The sequence below is a fragment of the Myxocyprinus asiaticus genome, chromosome 3 (genome assembly GCF_019703515.2).
Source record: "Myxocyprinus asiaticus isolate MX2 ecotype Aquarium Trade chromosome 3, UBuf_Myxa_2, whole genome shotgun sequence".
Lineage (NCBI taxonomy): Eukaryota > Metazoa > Chordata > Actinopteri > Cypriniformes > Catostomidae > Myxocyprinus > Myxocyprinus asiaticus.
Genome location: NC_059346.1, coordinates 15459894 through 15477920, shown reverse-complemented (window position 1 = coordinate 15477920; position 18027 = coordinate 15459894). Strand labels below are relative to the sequence as shown.

The following is an 18027-nucleotide window of genomic DNA, read 5'->3' as shown; positions in this document are numbered from 1 at the left end:
AAGTCTACCCGAAATAGGGAAGGAAGGGGCAGCTGTGTTAGTGTTAGCAGCTGAGTGTACACATTCTGCCAATCTTTGTATTTGCATCTGTCTTAGAGTTTGCTTAAGGGGGCAGCCTGCATGTTTGTGTAGTGAAGCTGTGTGTCTGAAAATGGTAAGGACGAATGAGAGCAGCTCAGCTCAGAGCACACACACACACACACACACACACACACATAGAGAGAGAGAGAGAGAGAGAGAGAGAGAGAGAGAAAGCGAGAGAAAGAGAGAGACACTAAAGACTAAAAAAAGTTACCTTAAGCCTTACCCTTCAGACCGTTTGTCTGTGTCCTTTTCACATCTATTATTGGAGCTTCTAGTGATTCTAGATTCTCTTTCTTCAGCCTCTGACAGACTGTAGATGTTAAAATGGTTGCAGCTCTGTTTTTGACAGGCCAAGGGCTTGATGTGGTACCACAAACAGGTATGGATCTCAGGTACTGTATGGATGGACTGCATACTCAAAAACATTATTATTGCTGCTTACTCAATTTAAATGAACTAATACAACATAATTATTCAACATTTTCAACATTTCAATTTACAGTAAGCTCATTGTGTGCAATACATTTAAATATGTAAGCCATAAATTTACTTAATCCATTTTCTTTCTGAATACCAAGAATAATTCCTGTTGGTGATTTTCGGAAGGAACTGTGTAGAGGAACTGAGAGAACCGTCATCACTACTGTGAGTTGTATGGATTTTTGATCCTTGTTTTGCCTTGTTTTTTAATTAGAAGGCATCTAATCTTTGAAATCAAACATGCACACAACCTAGTGCATTGAACTACATTTGAATTTTTTTTTACAAAAATTAAAAAATCAGCTGTTTACATTGGTTGGCTCTTTAAATGTTGATTAGTTTGTGAGCCGTAAACATGCATATGTAACCTTTTGATGAAAGGGTGCACTGATGTTTCTATTTACTGTGGTTATGAATCTGCTATGAACATTTGGGTTGGGTTTTGTGTGTGTGTTCAGATTTTAAACCATGCTCTGGTCTCTTAAAATAGAGCTTGCCTAAAGTGTGCTCACAGGATTTTAGCTGAGTGCAGTTCTTTAAGTTTTAGCCAGTAGTCATCTAATTACGGTATATCTGTATAATTTTGGCATAGCTTTTTGCTTTCGCTCTGCATTTTGATTTTAGTTGCAAGTGTTTTGTTTGCCACGGTCATATCAGAGAATAGTGCTGTTACATCAGTTGTCTGCCAGTGTGTACTTAAAATGCTATTGTTGTCACTTCCTTAATACACCAATGTATTCAGTCACACATTTTATTTTACACCCCATAATATGTGAGGAGAATGATTATATAAGCAATACTTGTGGTCTGACCTTTTCTATTTACAGGAAATCAGCAGATTAATACAATTCTCATCATAGCCTTTAGTCAGCATAGCAGAGTAGAGCATATAGCACTCTGTTTTCACTGCATATAAATGATGGCATCTTGCTTATCTATTTTCCCAAGGATAGTACTCTTTACAAATGCTCTCAACCCCTCTGTTGTCTACTGTATGAGTTGTGCATTTGAGGAGAATGCCATTGCTGTCATTTGCTGTAGGTAAGTTTTGATCACATTCACAACTCATGAGGTTTGCCAACTCTGGTCATCTGCTTAACATCTGTGCATATTATGATTTTGCTTTTGAGCATGTCACCTGTAGCCTACACCTTTTATCTCAAATTTGTCTATGCATTTAATAATTATAATATATTTAAATGGTGTAGTATTTTAATGACATGTAAACATATCTAAACCAATTTGTAGCTGGAAAAAAGCCTAATTAATATTTAATGTTTGTAAATCTTAGAAGGGTGCTATACATTGGTTATATGCTACAGTATGTGATTGCAGACTGAGGTGTTCTGAGCGGTTTTGGACCATGAGGTTGCTAGGGTGTTCTGGTTGGTTGCTAGGGCATTGCTACTGTAGGTGGTTGATAGGATGTTCTGGGTGGTTGCTAGGTTGTTGCTAGGTGATTTCTAGGATGTTATTGGTAGTTGCTTGCTATGATATTCTGGTCCCGAAATATGGCTCGAGTCCCTTCTTCAGTGTATGTTGATGGAATTTTTGCCCCATTTCTCATCAAAAAGGCACAAGTCTGGTGCTTAAAAATGAAACAGTACACCTCTCCTTAACAAGCCACACAATTTGAGGTATCATTCATGTACATAGCACAAACAGTGTGTGGTGAATTGTGCACTCAAGTTTAATACTTGGACTGGGATATCTCCTCATCTTTCTCTCATTCCTCAATATAAAGCAATGGGAGTTTGTCTCATATAACTGGTCCCAGATTAAGTTTCCGTGTGTTTATGCAACACCGGTCTCACTCTGATCCCGTATCAGGGTCCAAGTGAAATGTGACGTACTTGTAGAACATGTAAGTAAAGGAGCCACAGAATATCAAGAAGTGCTGGGAGGAAATAAGATCACTCAACTCGCATGTATTGAGTTTCTGCCCCCTTTAAATGTTATTACAACTTTTATGTACCCATATTAGGAGTTTGTGTTTAAGCATAGTCTTATAACAGCTGTTTGTGAACATGCTGAAAAGACCAGCTTGAATTTTCAAGTTTTGAAAGAATTCACATGGTTGTTTAAACCATGTTGGTTTGGCTCTGGTCTAGCTGAAGGACCAGTATAGCCATGTTTTTTACCAGCAAAATTAAGTTGGTGAAGCCAGCATGTTCTATCTGGTTGATGAAGTTTTGATAGTTTAGTCTGGTCGGGAAACCAACACTCCAGCATCCAAAACTCAGCATACGCTGGTGACAGGATAGCAGTGTAGACAGGTTTGAATGTCTTTCTATAGCGATTACATTTGTTTGTAGCTTTTAATTTGTAATTAGTAAAAATCAGTAATTAGTCTTAATCAGGTGTAATCTTTTCAGAGTTTGCATGTTAATATAATTTTGAGGTTATGGTAAATGGTTAAAAATGTATATCTGTGTATATATTAAAGTGATATTTTACCCAAAAATGTAAAATTCTCTCATCACTGTCTAAAAGATTTTTAGAAAAATATCTCAGCTCTGTAGGTCCATACAATGCAAGTGAATGGGTACCAAAATTTTGAAGCTCCAAACGCACATAACTGAAGCATAAAAGTAATCCATAAAACTCTAGTAGTTAAATCCATGTCTTCAGAAGTGATATGATAGGTGTGGATTAGAAACAGATCAATATTTAAATAATTTTTTTACTATCAATCTCCACTTTCGCTTTCACATACTTCTTCCTTTGTTTTTGTCAATTTGCATTCTTTGTGCATATCACCACCTACTGGGCAGTAAGGAGAATGTAAAGTATATTTATTTAAATATATTTATCTCTATATATCAGAGCAAGATGGTAACATGTTGAGTGAAACTGATGCGGACTGCAAAATAATTTTGGTTCCTGTGAATTCAGAGAGGTGACATTCTTCTCAGTTGTAATCAGCTGAAAATCAGATACAATTTTAAAGAGGTTAAATCGGGGCTTGAGGAAGAAAGTCTGAATCTTACTTCACAGGGAATTTCTTATGTTCCCTTTGAGATGCTCATTGACAATAACAGAGTAAAATAGTAAATAAGATGTTGGTGAGTTAAGCTCTGAGCTAACATGAAAATGTAAGACACCACATTCTATGCATGATTGCTTGTCTACAAATCAGTGCATGGATTTGCATGTGTCAGCTTTGATTTAAAATGTTCTTTTATTTTCATGAAAATGAGCTGTGATATGGAGTGTATGTGCAGTGAATGGCCCCCATCAACACTCCCATCATGATTTGCAGCAGAGAAGTCATGGAAGCTTCAACTCTCACAGTGTTATTTTATGTGCTGGTCTAAACAGAGTAACATCTGTCTTTTCACCAGAAATTCTTTTTTTTTTTTTTTTTTTTTTTTGTTATTAACAATTTATATTGATTCCATGCAGCAAATCAAATAGACAGAAAATGCAGAAACTTTTCACCAGAAATTCTAAATTCATTAAAGGAAGGAATCGTTCACACAAAAATGAACATTCTGTTATCACTGGCTCACCCTTATGTCATCAAACCTATAAGACTTTCTTTCTTGTATGGAACACAAAAGGAGTAAACTTGCAGAATGTCCAAGCTGCTCTTTTCCTTACAATGAAAGTGGATGGGGACCAGGGACAGCAGCAGTCATCATTCCTTTTCGTCTTGCCTGTAATAATCGTTTGTTTTTAACTTAATGGAGTGCATTTAAACTTAAAAATAACTCACTTAACTCTATCCAACTCAGTCTCACTACTGATGCACTGCTTGGAATGCACAACTAAGTGGACAAATAAAAGTTTAGTGAGGTTGTATTTCTCCAATTAAAATAATCATCTTTGGGCCTTTGAACCAACCTATTGGCCTTTGTTTTTTGATAATAAACCTCATTCTGGGGGGCCGGTGCTTATTGTAAATGGTAATGGCTGGGAATAACTGCTGTTATTTAGTCACCCTAATACCTTGCAGTCAGTCAATAATAATAATTGCAGAGATTTTTATAAATGACATTCACAGTGGGATCTTGAATTACTTGTAGCATTACAGTGGCCAATAAAGGTGCTCAAATATGCCTGAAATAAGAAGCATAGAAAAGTGTAGATGGACTGCCGTTTATCAAATTGTTTAAAGCTTTATTGCACCTAGAAAAAATGTATGTACATTTAGAGGCATGTGGATAAATTCAACATCTGATTAAATTAGTTTTAATTATTTAAAGTAACAGTTCACCCAAAAAATGTCACCCTCATGGTGTTCCAAACCTGAAGTTACTGTTTAATAATGTCCTTGCATTATTCTTACTGTAAAGTTAACTGTTAAGCCCAAAGTATACTTCGGTTGTCCACGTTGCTGATCGCTCACAGTGTGCGTGATGCAAATTTCGTCATAAGAACAGACTGTGTGGACTGTCCACGCTCGGCGCAGATTTTCTTGACGCACACAGTCCTCGTCTGTGCACATCATTGGCGCATGCACCAGCTGTGACTGTACTAAAAGAGTGGCTGTGTCTGAAAACTGGAAAATACTGCCTTTGGAGGCTGTATACAGAGGTAGGATGAAAATAAGGTGCTTTCCAAATGGTTCTGACACCAGTTTCATTAATAGTTCCATTCATTCAAAAAATGCTGTCGGTTAAGCCATTAAAGGAATAATTCACTCAAAAATGAAAATTCTCTCATTATTCACTTACCCTGATTCCATCCAAGATGTGTATGACTGTCTTTCTTCAGCAGAATACAAGTGAAGATATTTAGAAGAAGACAGAGCTCTGTCAGGTCCTTATAATTGAAGTACACAGGTGCCAGCACTTTGATGGTCCAAAAGTCATATTTAGGCAGCATAAAAGTAATCAGTCTCCAGTTGATCAATGAATGTCTTCTGAAGCACATCGTTTGTATAAAAAAAAAAAAAAAAGATAATTAAAACGTTATTAACTTTAAAAAAACGCTTCCTGCCAGCAGCTGACGCGAAGTGTGACGTAAGCGCGTTGGCGAGTTCATGCGAAAATTCGGAAACGGCGCCTATTTATAAGAGAAGAACAAACATCACGCGGGGTTCAGCCATTTCAAACAGCATCAGAGCCCTGGATGGAGGTGCAGATTTAAAGTTAAAAACATTTTAATTATCAACATGTTTCTTACATAAACCTATCGATTCGCTTCAGAAGACATTCACTGATCGACTGGAGTCGCATGGATTACTTTTATCCTGCTTAAATATGACTTTTGGACGGTCAAATTGCTGGCACCTGTGTACTTCCATTATAAGGACCTGACAGAGCTCTGTCTTCTAAAAATTTTAATTTGTATTCTGCTGAAGATAGACAGTCATACACATCTAGGATGGCATCAGGGTAAGTGAATAATGAGAGAATTTTCTTTTTTGGGTGAACTATTCCTTTAACTGATTAGATAGCAAGTCAGCTGCCTACGTTTTTAGATGCAGCCAGAATCACAAAGCAGTCATAGTGCGCATGAACGCATTTGTATTTGCTGGTGGACAGAAAAGTATACTTTGAATGTGGTCGACCGGGCTTGATTCAATCCAGAATGCAAAAAACAAAGTATACCCAGGCCTTTAGAAATCTCAGCATAGAAATCATTTGAGGTCTTTTAGACACATACAGTAGGAGTTTAATGATATCTAAAGAGAGGGAAAAATCTTGAACTAGTGCTCAATCAAATCTTGGGACTTTGTGTTTAAGTCTGGACCCCTGTGGGATGAATCCATTGCCACCACTGAATAATTAGTCCTGTTCAGGAAATGAGATGAGATTCTAGTTTTATGGACTCAATGATGAGGGGTTCTTGAATTTGAATAATGAAACCTACATTCCAGAACTAAAACTCAACCTCATCCATGCTAATTTCTGATTGAAATCACCTAGAGAGTTTAAGATAATTTCATTATTCATTCATCTGACTGCTAATTAATTGTGCATGTGCCTTCAATAATTCACATCCTATTTTTTCTGTAGTTTTCTGTGAGTGCCAAGATGAATAATTAATTCCAACAGACTTTGCTGTCTGTGATAAATGCTGGTCACTCTTTCCATAATGTCCAAAATGTACTGGTTGTCTCTTAGAATTTAATAAGTCTCTGTGTCTCTAAGGAGTCTATAATACTGCAACATTACAATTTTTTTTATCAACATAATAGTGCTATTATTTTAGCTTTTCACATGATGCGATTCACTGCTATTTTCAATCTGCTTTAATTATATAGGGCATGCATATTTGGTTATTTAATGTTTTTAGAATCAATATTTTTGTTTCCAGATGTTTTTAATGAAACTGGGTTGAAAGTTAAATTTAAACCTCCAAATGTTCTAATGAAGATGCCTGTTAAAGCAAAAGACACCATTTTTCATATTTCTGACATTTGGTCCATGGAAGGCCCTCCCAAAACATTTAATATTAAAGGGATAGTTTACCCAAACATGAAAATGCCGTGCTTTCTACATAATGAAACTGAATGGTAACCAGGGACAGAGCTGGGCATTCTGCTAAATATATCCTTTTGTGTTCCACAATAGAAAGAAAGTGTAACATGTTTAAAACAAAAGAGTGAGTAGATGATGGCAGAATTTTAATTTTTGCATGTACTCTTCCCTAAAGCAAAGGTCTACTTTTTGACAGGTCAGTTCAATTTTGAGGTCAATTTTAATGTCCTTAATAGGTACCATTAATGATTGAAAGCTAAAATTATTGAAAAATGGCCTGATGTTCAGATATGAAGGATGAGCTAGTTTAAATTTGCATACTGTATAGCCAGAAATTTGCATATAGCCAAGTTTTCTGAATTTGTTCAAGTTTCAGGTCTTTTGAATATTTGAACATCAAACTTTAAAAAACAACAACAATTTGTGCCTGAGTTTTTGTGGGTGCATGATGCACACATGCAGATATTCATGCACATGCATGTGATACAGGTAGGTGCATTACAAAGACGTCATTGTTTTTACAAGCTGTGGGTCACAGTGTAGTTCCCACCCAAGTGCACCTCAGCTTTTAACATGTACTCATGTATAACATTAAAAGAGGCCTCACGCTTGAAAACATGCTCTGAAAAACAGACATTCTGAACGCTGTGACGATGTGTTTGAGGACTAGAGTTACAAAGTTAGAGCTTTCTTTATCTGTTTTGCCCTCACCAACACATAAATTTACACTGTGAGAGTTGAACCTTTCTTGACTTTACTGCTGCAAATCATGATGTGAGTGTTGATAGGGGCCAGTGACAGCTCATATATTCACAGAGGTCTTCTGCAGGGATTTGTATCATTTTGCACGGGCAAATTAAACGTCCAAAATGAGCTCATGAATATTCATAGATATTCCTATAGGTGTAAAAAGTGCTTATGTTTGCATAGACACAGAAACATACAATATTGTTGTATTAATACCATCTAAAACAAATCATTATACATATTAACAACTCTAGAGACATACAAATGTTTACTAATCCTCATATTGAATGCATGGAATAAATCAGTTGATTTTAAATTTGTATATGATTTTATATATCATCAATGAGATTAATTAAATTTTAATGCCATCACAGTTACTAAAGCAGTTGAAGCATTTAACTAATTTGACATTATATCAATTTAATTGTGTTCTGTGTTGTTTCTGTGCCATATTCATAACTTTTTTGAAGACTTCCATCACTTTATTCAAGACATCATTGTTCTGTCATTATTTCATCATTACTTCATTGTTTAATTTTTCGGAATATACTGTGGCAAAAAACAAATACAAACATAAAATACATCACAAAATCATCATAATATGATCATAAAAGTAATACATTTTATTGGTGCTCTATAATCAAAAAAGTGTATGGATCTGAGTTTATTCAGGAATGTGGGGTAAATCATTTGATGAAAGGTTAATGTCAGCGTACACCATTTATTCTGTACTTTCTGTTTGACCCTTGGAGTTGTGCTTGTTCCTTTAACCTACTGTACAACATAAATGTGCATACACATCCACTCTTTTACATAAACACTTAGACATGATGCTGGAAATCCAGATACTGAATGTTTTCTATTAAGCCATTCAGAACACATTCAGAGGTAAATCAATTTCACATCAGACCAGTAGGACAGTGGCTCCCCAGTAAAACTGTATTCAGCATGGTTTGAGGGCAGTGAAAGGTTTCTGTCTGGCCCTGCATGAATATTACGAGTGAAGCAGAGTAGAGAGGCCCCAGCTCTGGCTTGCAGCTTGGGTTCATTTTTGTCTAACCAGTAAAAGTGCAGGAGACTGATCAAACCTGACAGCACTTGGAGCCCGAAAGCCAGGCAAAACCAAACCTCTACCCTCCCGAATGTGATGTCATTTAGAGTGTGCTGTGCTTCTACTCTTATCATTGGAATTCTTCAACCCCAAACCAGCCCTATACCCTCTTACTGCATTTTACTGCCCTCCAGTAGTTCAGAAGGTCATCTGCCAGCAAGATGCTTTTAGTAAAAGGGTCTGATCAGCACGAATCATCCCATTACAACAATTAAAAGCTGTTCCGTGGTCAGTAGGTGATACATTTGAAAACAGGAGGTTTTCAAAGCTTTAATTCAGCCCAAGCACACAGCGGTCTGTAGTTGACATTAAATGAACTGCAAATGACAGACGGTTGATGAAGATTAGCAAAAGGTGTCAGCTCTTTGAATAAAACAACTATACACTTCAAACACTGCATTGCTCCATGTGTGAGAGAGGAAAGACCAGATGAACACATGCATCACAACATTTATTAAATGTATGTTTTAATCCCTATTTTGTGTCATTGTAAAATTGATATGTAGACAGTAGATATACACTCACTGAGCACTTTATTAGGAACACCTGTACACCTACATATTCATGCGATTATCTTGTGCAGTGCATAAAATCATCCAGATACGGGTCAGGTTATTCAGTTAATGTTCACATCAATCATCAGAATGGGGAAAAATGTAATCTCAGTGATTAAGACCATGGCATGATTGTTGGTGCCAGACGCGCTGGTTTGAGTGTTTCTGTAACTTCGGATCTCCTGGGATTTTCACACAAAACAGTCTTTAGAGTTTACTCAGAATGGTGCCAAAAACAAAAAACATCCAGTGAGCGGCAGTTCTGCAGACGGAAACGCCTTGTCGATGAGAGAGGTCAACGGAGAATGGCCAGACTGGTTAGAGCTGACAGAATGGCAACGGTAACTAAGATTACCACTCTGTACAATAGTGAGCAGAATATCATCTCAGAATGCACAACACATCGAACCTTGAGGCGGATGGGCTACAACAGCAAAAGACCACGTTGGGCACTTTATTAGGACCATAGTGTTCCTAATAAAGTGCTAAGTGAGTGTATATTTGATGTATTATTTAGGAGCTGAGTGTAGCCACATTTGGAAAGGAAAAAATATATTTAGAGGCAAATTTCAGAAAATTATATATTTAAGATCAGTCATGTTAATGCCAAAACATGATTTATTGTTTGAATTAACTGACAGCCCTTAAAAGTAAGCTAAAAATAATCTGCCTTCCGATGTACAAACCTCGTCATGTATGTGTGCTAAACGCTGTTACCGGAAACACCTGCACAACTGCACAAAGTAGAACTAGTATTCCATAGTTCACCTAAGATATGAAATCTCATAACCCTCATGTCGTTCCAGATGGACTACTTTTATAAATTTATATGATGCTTTTTTGTCCTTTTTGGAGCTTGACAGACAAACATTCTTCGAAATTATCTTTTTCTTTTGGGTTTGCAATGACATGAGGGTGAATAAATAAGGACTGAATTTTATTTTTTGGGTGAACTATTTCTTTTGGAACTGAAACAGAAGCTGTTGGAAATGTTGGAAGAGGTCTACTCCAGATTTATACATCTGATTTAGCTAAAACATACACATTTGTATTCATGCATTTCAGAAGGCTTTTGCAGTAAGCATTTAACGTTACATTTTATTTGAATGTGTGTATGAGTCAAAACTGAAAAATCTGTTAACTTTAAATCCATTACTGCCTGATTGTTGTCAGAACTGGTGACTAGAAGACACTCACCCAAATAAGACATACAGCACTGCACATAAATGGATAAACCAGACAGAAGCTTTATTCAGTGCGGAGGCATGAATAGAGCTTACATTAAGTATTGCATGAGACCTCTGTATTCCCCTTTGAGTCGGGGGTCTGTGGACGAGAGATGTCTTCAGAAGGAGGAGATCAGCCTCAGATCAGAGAGAATAAAGTTTCATTAATTTCAATGAGCTGGCAGGGGAACAGTTAGCATGTGAAATCATCAACACAAAAAAGTGAAGGAAATTCAATCAAGCCGTGATAAATAGGTAATGGATGGATGAATGGATAAATGGATGGAAAGATGGATGAATGGATGCAAGGGCGGACTGGGACTAAAAAGTGGCCCTGGACTTTCTGGCCCAGAGCGGCCCACCAAACCCGGCCCGCAACACACCACACCATGACACTGGCTCATTGTTTTCATTTTTTGGCTCAATTTCTGATTTAATGTGTTTAAAAAATTATATTTCTATTGACTGCTAGTCATGACAATGGGCTCCACCAGTGCAAACATTGTCATAACTTTAAAACATATAAAACCACTAAATGTGATGAGTGGATTTGCTAAAAATAAGTACTTTATAGATCAGACAAATAACATGTCAGAAAACTTTTTTCCCAACATACAGATGTTAGGTTACATGTACATGAAAGTACATGGGAAAGTGTGTATTTTAGGTGCTGTGACAAGTCAGCATTTCTTCAAAGTTTTTAAAGATCTTAATCACTGTCAGTGTTGTGTGTGTTTGTTTGTTTTTTATGTCTTTTATTTTGAAAGTTTAGTTCCTGTTCCTGTTTCATGTCATGTGGTTCCCTGGTCATGTGATTTTATGTTTCCCTCCATGTTCATGTGTCTGGCTTTCATTAGTTAATTGTCTTGTTACCTTGTTATCAGTTCTGTCTTGTCATTGGTTATCATTGTCATGTTTCTCCCTTGTCCATGTATTTAAGCCTCATGTTTGCCATTGTCCATTGTCAGGTATTGTGAATGTAACATTGTAGGATTAGTCATGTCATGTCATGTCATGTCATGTCATGTCATGTCATGTCAAGTCAAGTCATATCAAGTCAAGTTCATATTTTTGTATTTTATTCGCTTTTGGAGTTACGGGTTTTGGATTTCAAGATTGATAATAAACTGCACTTGGGTTTATCACACATCATCATCTCTTCGTCTACCTGTTGCCAGCCATCGTTACAGAATACCTGACTGACCAAAATGAACCCAGCAATCCAGCTTCTTCATTTTCACCAGGGGAATCGGTCCCTGGAAAATTATGTGGAGGACTTCTGCGCTCTGGCCTGCCAGGTGGACTTTAATGAAGTTGCCCTCAAGGACTGTTTTCGCTTTGGACTGAATGAGCCAATCTCTTCCCTGATGCCAGGCAGTCAGAGTACCTACAGCCTGGCTCAGTATATCAACCTTGCCCTACTAATATGTGATTCATCGTTCACTGTGGGGGAGGTGGATGCCAAGCCAGAGTCCCACATTATGGCCGCCAAGCCACAGTCCCACGTCATGACCGCCAAGCCAGATTCCCACGTCATGGTTGCTGAGCTAGTGCCATCTTTTGCCCCAGATCCTGAATCTGCTCCATGCCATGTCACAGCCATGCCTGAGTCTGCTCCATGCCATGTCACAGCCATGCCTCAGTCTACTCCATGCCATGTCACAGCCATGCCTGAATCTGCTCCATGCCATGTCACAGCCATGCCTCAGTCTACTCCATACCATGTCACAGCCACGCCTGAGTCTGCTCCATGCCATGTCAGAGCCATGCCTGAGTCTGCTCCATGCCATGTCACAGCCACGCCTGAGTCTACTCCATGCCAAGTTACAGCCATGCCTGAGACTGCTCCATGCCAAGTCACAGCCAAGCTTCAGTCTGCTCCATGCAATGTCTCAGGCTCACCTCTGGTCAACGAGCCAATGCCCACATCTGCCACCTCCAACGAACCAGCGTTGCAAGCCTCGTCTGACCCAGAGCCAGCGTTGCAAACCTTGTCCGTTCCAGAGCCATCTCTCACTGGGCTATTTGAGTTGGAATTGGTTCCCGCCCTTGTGCCTACCCTGAGTTCTCCTGATCAGCCGGTTCCCCCCAAGCCACCGGCTCGATCATCACCCTCTGAGATATCCCAGACACAGAGAACTTTCGAACCTCCAACTCTGATTAGACCCTCCGAGCCCTGGACTCCGCCTTGGCCTGTCGATCCCTCGACATCTCCTTGGCTCTACGTTCCCTTGGCTCCACCGTGGTCCTTCAGCCTGTCGGCTTTGTCCCTCATCCCTCCAGCTCCTCCTTGGTCTGTCGGTCACCTGGCTTCACCTTGGCTCTCCGATCCTCTGGCTACGCCTCGTCTTTCCGATCCTTCAGCTCCACTGGGAACCCCCTTCCTTACGGCTCCGCCTTGGTCCTCAGCCCCACCGGCTCCACCTCAGTCTTCCGATCTCCCAGCTCCGTCTTGCTCCTCCGAACCTCCGGCACCGCCTTGGTCATCCCTGCCTACGGCTCCACCCTGGCCCTTCGAGTCTTCGGCTACTCTCCGGGTATCCAGTTCTCCATGGTTTCGCACCTCGAGCCTCTCACGGCTCCGCCTTCCATGGCTTTGCCCCTCGAGCCTCTCATGGCTCCACCCCCCACGGGCTCCGCCCTGATCTCATGCTCCACATCATGTTTTCACCAGACCATGCCCCACACCTTGTTTCACCATGTTTCCATGTCCTGCCACATAACCACATCAAGTCACCATGGTCCCCCCCACCAGCTCCCTCTTGAACTTTGTGTTTTTAATTTGGGATGTCGGGACATTAGATTATTGTCATGTTTCAATATTGTCATGCTCTCCTTTCATTAGATTATTGTCTTGTTACCTTGTTATCAGTTCTATCTTGTCATTGGTTATCATTGTCATGTTTCTCCCTTGTCCATGTATTTAAGCCTCATGTTTGCCATTGTCCATTGTCAGGAATTGTGAATGTAACATTGTAGGATTATTCATGTCAAGTTTAGTCAAGTCAAGTTACGTCAAGTTCATGTTTTTGTATTTTGTTCACGTTTGGAGTTACGGGTTTTGGATTTCACGATTGATAATAAACTGCACTTGGGTTCATCACACATCATCGTCTTCATCGTCTTTGTCATTGCCAGTGCCAGCATTACAATCACTTTCAACTTTTTTCTAGAAGTGCAAATAAACTATTGTCTTAGTTAATATGAGGTTGTGGAAACAACAAGTATTATAATAATAATATATTATATATGTATCATATGTAGATCATAAAATGTTGCTTAAAATAGTTAGATGAAGAAAGAGTCACACAGCAGGACACTGATGACAATGCTTATAATTTAATGTCAATTACTCACATAAATGTAATTGTTTATTAAAAAACAAAAAACAATGAAAACCAATTTGTTCAGAATAAGTACATATATAAATATACAAATATAAATATATGTAAAAAAATAAATAAATAAAATGTAGATCTTTGCAGATATTGTGCAGATTAATTGCTCATATTTTCACTCTTTGTGAGTTTGTTGCGTCTTTATATCTGCAGTGTTTTAATCCCCCCCCCCCCCCCCCATTTGGGATGGCATGAGGGTGAGTAAATTATGAGAGAATTTTCATTTTTGGGTGAACTATCCCTCTAATGCAGGTCTTCTGGAAGGAACCATGAAGTTAATTAAATTAGTTAATTAAATGTCTTAAAATGGACAATAAACGGATTGCATCCCTGACTATCTAGCCACACTGTCCTGTAAATCTAATGAGTCAAATATTATTTTATTTTTTTCTTATGCACAGAACATTCTGTTCGAGCTGTCACGTTTTATGGACATGACCTCTGTTTATTTACTTATTGTAATGCCGTGTGTCGTGCTGTGGCTGTATGAAAACTGTAGGCAGTGCTGTCGGGCTGTGTGGAGCGCGAGCTGACGCGCGGCTGCTTTAGCTGTGAACCGCAGGGATGTCAAACACGCGCCGCGCACGCAAGGAGAAGAGAACAGACAGACAGGTCACTTGCCAGCATCAAAAAACAGGGCACCTCCTCTCTGACCTGATTCACTGCATGTGAGTAAGAGGAGGCGAATATCGGGTACTATGTACCCGAGTTGTGGGTGCGTGCGTGTGCCTCTGAGCGCGCGACGCTGTAAAGGCAGCGCGTGCGGATTCTGCGGCAGCTGTGAACGCGGAATAACGGGATCGGAAAACTCAGCGAGGCATGGAAAAGCACGCTGAGTACTGAGCAAATAATCAACTAGACAGTCATTTGCAGACGTATCCATTGTGTGCGCCTCCGGGCGCCCTATTATTTGATCGAAATATCACAGTGGATATGAAGGCAAGCATGCAGTAGAATATTTCTCATACGAATCCAGACTCGTTGGGTTCGGTGCAAGTGATTCTGCAGTTTCTGTCCGTGGTCAATTTCAAATCTGCCGGAAAGACATCAGGTAAGCGGTCAATACGAGTTAATATATAGTCTTATCAGACGTCAAGCATGCAAGCTGCTGATTTTGAGGATGACGTTTTTGGGACAATTTCAATTTGAGTCAGACTCTACAGAGTTCATGCGTCAGCAGGGTTGCACACACATGGATGTTTACTCACACTTGCACTTAACTTGTAACTCAGATGCAGTTAATAACAAATAACATATTTTGCGACTTTGAGTTTTTCGACTTTTTGAATCACTGCATTTTGAATGTATAATAATTATACAATAGTTAAAAATGTCTTGTTTGAAATAGTTTTGGAATAAGTGTAGCATGTCACATTTCAGGCCACTGCTGTTACTGCATGACATTTCATGTAAACTACTGAGAGTTGTTATATTCTAGCATGTTTTAACTCGAGAATATGTTATGGGTTGGTTGAATTATTACCAATATGAGCTACTACCAGCACCTGTCTTACCCAGATTTCATTGGTCCTTGTTGCCAATATAAACTGTCTGTAAACTCAAAATGAACCATTGTTGGAATATATACATTCTGCTGATACATAACAGAACACAAGTCTTTGTTTATGTAACAGGATCAGTGTTTTGAAAGTTCTGCTTTGTATGATCTGATGCTCTTGTTGAAGAGCTGCCTTTATTATCAGGAACCGAATTCCTCAAACTGTGGATTGTTCAGGATGAGCATTTAGATGCAATTTTGGTATTAATGATCAACAAGAGGCAGTGTTGCACATCAGACTGTTCACTTAATAGAAATTCTTCAAAAGAAAGTGGGCCTTTTAACATTTACAAGTGTTTTGAATGGCAAGCGCCTGTCTGCAACTAATTTGAGAGCAACTGGATTGAGCTTGACATGTTACATTAAGGTTTAATAACTAGCTACTGTTTGAAATGCTTTTCTGCCAACTGTGGGGTTTATGATTCTGTGCATTCTCAATCGCTGAGATGTTGCAGTAGTGAGTTGCATGTAACCTAGAGACATTGGTTTGTTTATACTCATTTTCAAAGAGGTCCATCTGAAATGTAAGGTGGTTCTCAAAAGCCTTTCTTCTCTCTCTCAAACTCTCAGTCTACCCTTAACCTCATCTAGAAACCTCCTAAGTGCTGAAATACATCTGTAATGCAATTGAACTCTCTCTGTTATAGTGTCATCATGGGATGCATTTTCTATTCAGTCTATTGTTCTAAAAGGTCTTTCTCATGTTGGAAAGGAGTGCCGATCCAAACCAGCACACATAAAACTGAGAGGTAATGAATGCTGACATGATCCTTCATACAGCTGGGGGGATTTTAGTTTGCATAAGTGAACAAACACATTGGCGCTTACGGGAGGATATTTCCTTTCATTTCTACTCATTTCATTACTAACGCTGTTCTGGAATTTTAGACTTTACATTTGAGATTAGTAGATTTGCAGTTTAGTATATTGGTATTTTACATAACTGACCAGCTGCCAGGCTGCATTGTGTTAATCTGCATTGACCGATTCTGGGTGCTCTAGGCTAGGTTTTATTTATCTGCTCAGTGGGGTGAGATTAATTAGTCTCTGTATCTGGGAGGTACAAAAATCCTCTGATCTGATGCTGCATTCCATGTGACTCGCTATCGGACACAAGGCGCCAGATTTATCAGAATCATAAGGGCATGTTTGACGTTTGCACATGTCATTTCAGTGTAAAGATCATTGATGTACTCTAAGACCTATACTGTCACAAATTGGGTGTTCTATTTTGGGTTTTAAACTAGAGGACACATTTTTTACTTAGATTCCTTCCATTTAAAGATCGCATACTTTCAGGATTTTGTTTTAATTGGAACTTTTTATTTGAAATAGTTTTCATTGCAATCTCATTTCATGTCTTAGTACTTTCAGGTTTTATCTCAACATCAGGTGCACTCACTTAAAGGAATGTTCCAGGTACAATCAAGATTAAGCTCAATCAATAGCATTTGTGACATATAAAGTTGTTTTCCTCAAAACATTATTTTGAATCATCCCTCAATTATTTAAAATAAGAAGCAAAAATCATGGCTAAATTATGGTACTTAAAGTGGAAGTGAGCAGGGGCTAGTCTATAAACGTTTCAAAAGTATAGCCACAACATGTAAACATTATTCATGTTAACATGACTCTAGTGTGATACAATTGCATACTACTCTTAACTGTGTAAAGTTATATCCAAGATTACAATTTTGTTGTCATGACAACGTAACGCTGGTAAATTCAGTAATCTGGAAAATGCTGCAATGCCAGTAAATCTCTGATTTTATAACATTAAAATCATGTAAACACATTTAATGTCTGTTGTGGCTATACTTTTGAAACAGTGTGTGTTTTTGACGTTTATTGGCTGGCCTCATTCACTTCCATTGTAAGTGCCTTACTGTAAGCGTGATTTTAGCTTTTTTTTTTTTTAAATGAACAAGGACCGAGTCAAAATTGTTTGTTGTGGTTATAAATATTATGCTGCAAATTCTGTTCATTGAGGTTAATTTATTATGAACCCATAACATTCCTTTAATTAATTGCACTTAATTAAGTGAAATCAGTTAATTGTCCTCTGATAGTTGTTTAGAATTCAGACTGGGATTGCTATCTTCAGCAAATGTTAAATACTGTATGACACAACGCCTTTTTAATTATCTTGCAATCAACTATTGTTTTACTGGTCTGAAAGTGTCAAATCTCTGCCATTGAAAAGTTAGGTAAGGATCTGAACTGGAGTTTAGTGGTCCGGTAGAGGAAATCAATCATCTTTTTCCTGGGGGTTGTAATTACTGAGTGCACATTGGATGTCATATTGAACATTATCCATGTGTCAGCAGCCAAATGTAGAACAAACAGGGCTACAACACCATACCTTGTTTCAACAAGATCTGGAACAAATTGAATTTATGGCCCATTTTTCTCTACTTTTTAAATGTTTTAAATTATAA

The 18027-nt window shown here is 38.5% G+C and overlaps 1 protein-coding gene across 9 annotated transcripts in view; it reads left to right on the top strand.

Moving 5' to 3' along the window:
- The first annotated feature begins 368 nt into the window (after nucleotides 1–368).
- Nucleotides 369–18027, top strand: part of LOC127420353 (WSC domain-containing protein 2-like) — a 139656-nt gene continuing 121997 nt past the window's right edge. For 3 of the 9 annotated variants that reach the window (XM_051662635.1, XM_051662580.1, XM_051662574.1), the window contains exon 1: nucleotides 14540–15082. The gene's annotated coding sequence lies outside the window, so the exon portion shown is untranslated. Of the gene's footprint in view, nucleotides 477–662; nucleotides 730–1322; nucleotides 1606–14539; nucleotides 15083–18027 lie in introns of those variants that run through there. The other 6 variants (XM_051662596.1, XM_051662586.1, XM_051662605.1 and 3 more) reach the window with 5 other exon arrangements.